Source organism: Sinocyclocheilus grahami, unplaced genomic scaffold (assembly GCF_001515645.1).
Source record: "Sinocyclocheilus grahami isolate Dianchi unplaced genomic scaffold, SAMN03320097.WGS_v1.1 scaffold806.1, whole genome shotgun sequence".
NCBI lineage: Eukaryota > Metazoa > Chordata > Actinopteri > Cypriniformes > Cyprinidae > Sinocyclocheilus > Sinocyclocheilus grahami.
The window spans coordinates 48,525-55,596 of NW_015505985.1; the positions used below are offsets into that span (position 1 = coordinate 48,525).

The window sequence follows — 7,072 nt, forward strand, 5'->3', positions numbered from 1 at the left end:
GGCCGGTGGAGTAATTGATAATGAGCGACACCTGCACCACTCACCGGTCTCGAGTCTCACGGAGGAGCTACGGAAGGATAAAAAGGAGGAGTGACGACAGTGAAAGACGAGAGAGGACCAGGCCTGGAGTTTATTTTGTGTTTTGGTTTTGTTTGTGCGCTATTTTGTGTTTGTTTATTTGATTAAAGTTTGGTTTAAATGTTCGCCGGTTCCCGCCTCCTTCTTCCTGATCTACAAACGTTTGTTACATTGGTGCCGAAACCCGGGAGGAAGTAGGGGCCCACTGCCAGAGATCCCTCGCAGCTGTGGTGAGTCCGCGGTGCCATCCAGCATGGCGGAGCAGTCTGCCGCCATGGACGCTCGAGGCGGTGTGCTGGAGGGAGTTGCCGAGGGGGCGGACAAACTCACTGCCGACCGTTTTTCTAGTCTCTTGTGAAAAAAGAAGTGTGCTTAATTGAACTGAATATTGAAGTACGCTTAAATGGTACTAGCATATAATATTAATGTAGGGTATCAGACCGAATCAGACAATTTAAGATTCCATCAAGAACATGGTTGAAACACGAGAGTCGCTGTCCACCAAGGCCTATCCAGTGCCGCCGCCTGACATCACGGAAGAGCTTACCCAGCTGGTGGAGGGCTGAGCGGCATTGTGTCTGGGAACCGGAACAAGATTTTTTTTTTCCTCTCTCCCCTCTCTCGTCTCTGTCTCTCCTCATCCTTCCGTCTCCTGTTCCTCGCCTCGTCTGTCTGTCCTTCCCCCAGGTACACCACGGCCGCCGTGATCGGCTCCCCGCGAAGGGGGGAGGGGGGGAGTAGAGCGCAGGCTTGTGAGTACCCCCCGGCCTGCGAGGGGCGATGGGGGTATGTGACGAGAGGGGCGGGGCCGAGAGCTTCTCGATCTACAAACGTCTGTTACGGTGTGAAAGCACCCTTAATGCGATGTGCTTGAGCGGACTGTGAATCACACAAACAAACCATGGGTCAACATCAGGACCATCCTGATACCCACATGTCTCATGAATACACAGTATGACACTGAGAAATAACCAAGAATTTAAACAGAATCATTACACCCTGAATAAAACATGTGATTGGGAGCGTCTGATCAACATGCAACATCTTCATTAGATACACAACGACCTTACACCACAAAGCACTGAGATTTACGTGTCTCCTCCGTGAGCAGACACGATCAGCGTGGCGTTTGGTAGGGACTGTGCAAAATGTACCCTTCACGCTTCTCTCAGAGCCAGTCCAATCCAGACGCAGTCCCCAGCCGGCCCCTCTAGAGGCTCTCAACAGAGCTCTATGTGAGCTGAATTTGAGGCCATATGATGTAGCTGTAGTGTTTGCTACTGCTGCTTTGATAATTCCCACCAAAACGGTTAATATAGCTAATATATTATCAAATGACACTGCTTGTGTGGTTGGTTTTGAATGCAGTCGGCGAAGACAATCCAAAAAAAGACATGTTGTCCAAGTTTTGTGCAACACATTTTTATCTCCTCTCATTCAATTCAGCCTGCAAGCAAAGCAGGTGAAATATAATTTATTTTGCCGCGAAGAATCAGCAGCGGCTGAATAGCGGTGCAGGAAACTCTGTATAGCTGACCACAGTGAATGCAAAAGATAATTTCATCATCAGGGACAAATAATGGGGTGAGAGATGAAGAAACATAAACTTCAGTATTGGACAAAAATGTTGCATGTACAGTAGACTAAAAATATCACTAACTATTACCGATCAGGAAGGGTGCAAGCTCTAAATTTTGTGAAAAAGTAATTGTTTCTGTTTATAGTGGTTCTAACAGAGTTCCTCATGGAATGCTGACAACAATGCAAACTTAGAAAATACAGCCACACCTGCCTGTTTTTTCCAACGAAGGGAGGTAAAACTGCCACATTCCTGATTTAGGAATTGCAATGCATTTTAAGCATAGTAACAAATGTATAGTGCATAGTTACAATGCACATGTATCATTTACTCATACTATATGGTTATGAATAGGGCTGGTAGATATGTATAGTCAGAATACTTATACATTATTTTTTTTAAGAAATTAACTTTATTCAGCAAGGATGCATTCAAATTGATCAAAAGTGACAGTACATACATGCATTATGATATAGAATTTTTTTTTTTAATTAATTTAAAAGAAACCCTAAAAAGTATATCACATTTTCTTTTCCAACACAGGTAATAATAAATGTTTAAATGTTTCCTGAGCAGCAAAACAGCATATTAGAATGATTTTGAAGGATCATGCGACACTGAAGACTGGAGTAATGACGCTATATAATATAATAATATAAATAAATTACATTTTAAAATCTATTAAAAAAGAAAACAGCTATTTTAAAATATAATAGTATTTTAATAACATTTTTAATCAAGTTGACAACAATGTCTGTTTGGTCAATGATGGTTCCTCAAGATTAAAAAAAACAAACAAACAAAAATAAACTTTTAAATATATTTCACATTTTTTTAGCCTTGCATGCTGTTGCAATATATAACCAAATCAAAAATAAATGGATTAATTAAAACAACAGTGCTTTCAGCTAAAAAGGCATTCAATTTACTTTTCGGGTTTAGAGTGATGTATTTTTTCCAGTAGGCGCAATTACAATTATAGAATTAAATGACAAAATGGCATTTTGTGGTTGCCCTTTGACCACACAATAGTCCATCATACTTTTGTTCATGCCCTAGAGACAAAAACAATGGCGAGGGCAAAAAAAGAAGCACAGTTCAGCCCATTTCAGCTTTCTGTTACCCAGCACCTCACATCATCTAATTACGCTGTTATTCATGTGTAATTCAGCTGAGAGAACGTGTCATGTCATGAGCCACAGGAGTGTAAAAAAGAGGTGCCTTCAAAACAAGTGTACACTCAGTTTGTTTTGCTCAGAGAGTTGCAGTGGAATAAAAGTCATGTTTTTTTAAGAGCTAACCATCCCTACTTTAGCTGGCAGTAATCTAAGCCTGTATGAAAGAACGTGAAGGGACTGACAGCCATGCTGTACATGCCACTAAAGATCACTTTTATGAATTCTAGTCATAAATGTTAAAATGGTTTAGCGTGTAAGTTATGTTAGCCAACAGTAGTGCTCTTTCAACAAATCAGATCAATCTGCCACATAATCTTTTAAAACTGACAGCTGCTAAATGACATTTTAATGACCTTCAACTCAGGGTTTGCCTACAGGGTGTTCTGCATGCCAGCGGAACAAACAACCCCCAAATACCTGCTTTCTGTTAAGGGACTCTGACAGCCTTTGATGAAAGCTCGACAAAAACCCACATTTACAATAGACTTTATATTGTATAACGATGTGTAAACAATCACTTACAAATCAAAAACAGCTGAGGTATGAAAACAATTACACTGGAATCCTGAGATCAAAACTGATCCAAACAGCTTTTGATGGATTTAAGTTCTGATTCGAAAAAGAAGTAACACGAGTTTCCTACGATCTCAAACGTTAGTGAGTAATGCTACTAAAAACAACACACTACAACTACTAACAACACTCTTTTAGAGTGAAAACATGTTCTCAACTTGTTTATAGCAGGTGAGCTTTTTTTTCTTCCATAGAACTTATTAAAATGTATTTTATTAAAACTATGCACAACAGCTGATTACAATTATCTGCTTATATGTTCTTTAAACACAGTTCTCGCTCTGCTTAGGTAGCTTTTAAAGGGGCCATATGATGCGATTTCAATTTTTCCTTTCTCTTTGGAGTGTTACAAGCTCTTGGTGCATAAAGGAGATCTGTAAAGTTGCAAACACTAAAGTCTCAAATCCAAAGAGATATTCTTTATAAAAAGTTAAGAGTCAGCCACACCTACCTAAAACGGCTCGTTCTAACACGCCCCCACATATCTACATCACTATGTGGAAATATTAGCATAATGCAGCCCAAATGTGCACGTAAAGAAAGGAGGCGTGGTTTCAGGAACAGCAGTCGTGTTGAAGCAGCATGTCAGGGAGACGTTGTGTGATTCAGTGCGAAAGCAAAAGCACTTTATTTGGCCTTCCGGAAGTAGATACAATTAGGAATCATTGGTTAAGATTTATTTACAACGGAAAAGCACAACCCAGATGTTCAAATTTGTGCAACGCATTTTATGGACAACAGTTTTTTTTAACCTAGAAGAGTACAAGGCTGGCTGTGCACAAAGGCCATTTCTAAAAAAAAAAAAAAAGGGTAAATTCCGACTTTGCTATGACAATCTGGTGCTTCTGAATCAGCGACTGTAAGTATGTTTTGTTATTAGTTTAAGTATTAACTGTTCAAATGCTGAGATTTGCGCAGCGCAGAGAAACGCGTCGTGTGTGTGAGGGGAACAGGGTCACATCACAGGAGAGTGAACTGCCTGTCAGAAATCATAGCACGTCAGCTGTCTTAACCGCGGCTTGTGTACTGCATCATCACGGTGTCTGTCACGCGACTCTGTTGGTAAAACTAACGACATTATTAACTGTCTTGATATTTACTTTGAAAGCTGAAGCGATTATGGTAAGGGGCGTTACATTTCCGACACGTGCTTGTGGTGTTCGGCCAATCACAATGTACTGGGTCAGCTGGCCAATCAGAGCAGACTGCGCTTGTCAAAGGAGGGGGCTTTGTTGAAAACGACGCGTTTGAGAGAGGCGGGGCATAGAGGACCTACAATAATGTACAGTATTTGAAAAATAATGTGTTTTTTGAACATTAAAGCATGTCAACATATTCTGTTACGCCAAATACACAAAATACTGATCTTTAAAATAGCATCATATGACCCCTTTAACCTATTTTTAAAAGAAACAATGTGTAAATATCATTGAAAAAAAACAAATCAACAAAACAAAATGTTTCACATCCGCTAACAATTTTTGATTGAGAACTAGCTAGTGCACGTTAAACTAATCTTTCTCTGAAAAAAAGAAATCAGATGCAAATTATGTGTAACACTTATATAGCATTGATGTGTTTTTTTTTATTATGCAATATTTCTTTTTAAATATTTTACATTTTGTGGTCCCTTGAAGGTTTACCGAGGCCCCCTAGTGGGCCCCGGACCCCAAGTTAAGAACCACATATCTGCTCTTAAAAATAGTTCCAAAATAGTTAGAAAAAGAAATTCAATAAATGAATACATAAAAATAGAAACTTTCCAATGTGATCTTAATTTGCAAGTGAAAGACAAGATTAATTTAAAGCCATTGTATTATTTTCAATACTTTTAATGTTAAGTCCATAGTAAATGAAACGCTCAGTGCTTCAGCGAAACATAAAAAATACATGCATGTATTGTCGCTATGATAGCGATCTGCGCAAATCCCCCAAACATTCAGATTATGAGAGTATGGTAGCCTATATAACACTAATCATTCATTTATCTCTGTCTACAGGAGAACATCACTGCTAAAATGACGATACGATGTTAGTCAGCATCTCCAAACACACGTTCATCCAGACACATCCAATAATAGCGTCGAAACACGGTGCAGAAGAGAACAGGCAGGTTAAGAAGTAAAACACAGCGACTCTACAGCGCTGTTTCTCAATATCTAGCGAGCCCACTACCTAGACAGCATTTCCAAGCGCTTACGATGCCCCAAAACACTGTCTAGGTAAGCAGCTCGGTAGGTTTCGCAGCACAACCCTGGTTTACGGAATTATTCAAACTTCTCCGCTTTTAGGTTACTTCAGGAAGCATTAAACTACCTTCATTCTCAGTTGAAATCCTGTCCAAAGCGCAACTAACTACAGCACAGCGTGATATGAGACCACACACTCACATACCAGCTTTAAATGTCGAACATTCTTTTCTTCTGTCATCTTGAAAGGAACCAAAAGAAAGCTTGATGGCAGAAACAAGTGTGACTGTCTCGGCGCGCAATCCTCTGCGACGCAGTATGTCTCGAGAACGCAACTTTAGAGGAATGCGCGCAGCGCGAGCGCAGACAGACAATCGCAGGAAAGCGGCTCCTCCCACCGGCTACACACGCGCAAAGAGTCTCCAGAACGATGGCTGTGAGCGGCTATGGTCTCCTTCCAGTCAGGTTCTCGTTATTGGCAGGGTCATTAATCACCAGACGGCACTCCCGCGTCTCTATACGGTCAGAAATGTGAACCACAATAGGAATTATGGATGTTATGGTCGTCTGTGGAACTGCGAGGAACAGCCGTGACCCTTTTGTTACACCTCGCGTTTAACTGTGTATGAAACCAGGAAGATATATGATATGATATAGCTTATTATGAACGAGAATCCCATAGAGATGAATGGTAAACAGAATTACCCATGAGCAGTTGAGAGCAACTACAATCACGATAGAGAGGGCCATTTGCGTTTATTAGTACAACAAGGGAGACCAAGGCTGTTTGTCACGTTTTTTTTTTACTCCAGTGAATATTATGTAATTATGTTATTTCTATACAAGCACAAATTGTTAAGTTTTAGCTTCAAAAAGCTATTATACGCTGACACACATTTATATTGTGTGGGGTAACAGTGGGATTAAACTATTACAGGCTTTTCAGTAAAATTATTTTACTGTGTACACCTTTATTTGACCCTCTAACTCTAGCACTTTCTATTCTATTTTAATTCTACTTTATCTATATGTATCTTATATGTAACTAACAAACACTAGCTTTCTATTTTTTCTATTCTATCTACTTGTTTTTGTGTATGTATGTGCGTGTATGTGTATATATATATATGTATTATATATATATATATATATATACACCTTGCTATGTGTACTGCGTTAGGCTAACCGAGACTTGTCATTTGCACTTATAATATTGTTGCTCTTTTGTTAGTTTTGACTGCTTTTATCCTCCTCATTTGCAAGTCACTTTGGATAGAAGCGTCTGCTAAATGACTAAATAAATAAATAAAGTTTAAAAAAAAAGGAAACAAAACAATGAAACATTAAAGATGTAAAAAGTATCATACAGAAATGCCAAACATTCTCTGGCCAACAAAAGCTTATAAGCAATTTATTCTAACTTTATATAATTTCAATTTTAGAATTTTAGACTGTACTGTGCAACAATTAGTTCT

At 39.3% G+C, this 7,072-nt stretch overlaps 1 protein-coding gene across 1 annotated transcript in view; it reads right to left on the reverse strand.

The window, feature by feature from the left end:
- Positions 1 to 5,943, reverse strand: part of LOC107562101 (probable E3 ubiquitin-protein ligase MID2) — a 43,081-nt gene extending 37,138 nt beyond the window's left edge. The window contains exon 1 of the mRNA XM_016246665.1: positions 5,803 to 5,943. The gene's annotated coding sequence lies outside the window, so the exon portion shown is untranslated. The remainder of the gene's footprint in view (positions 1 to 5,802) is intronic.
- Between the last annotated feature and the right edge of the window lie 1,129 nt (positions 5,944 to 7,072).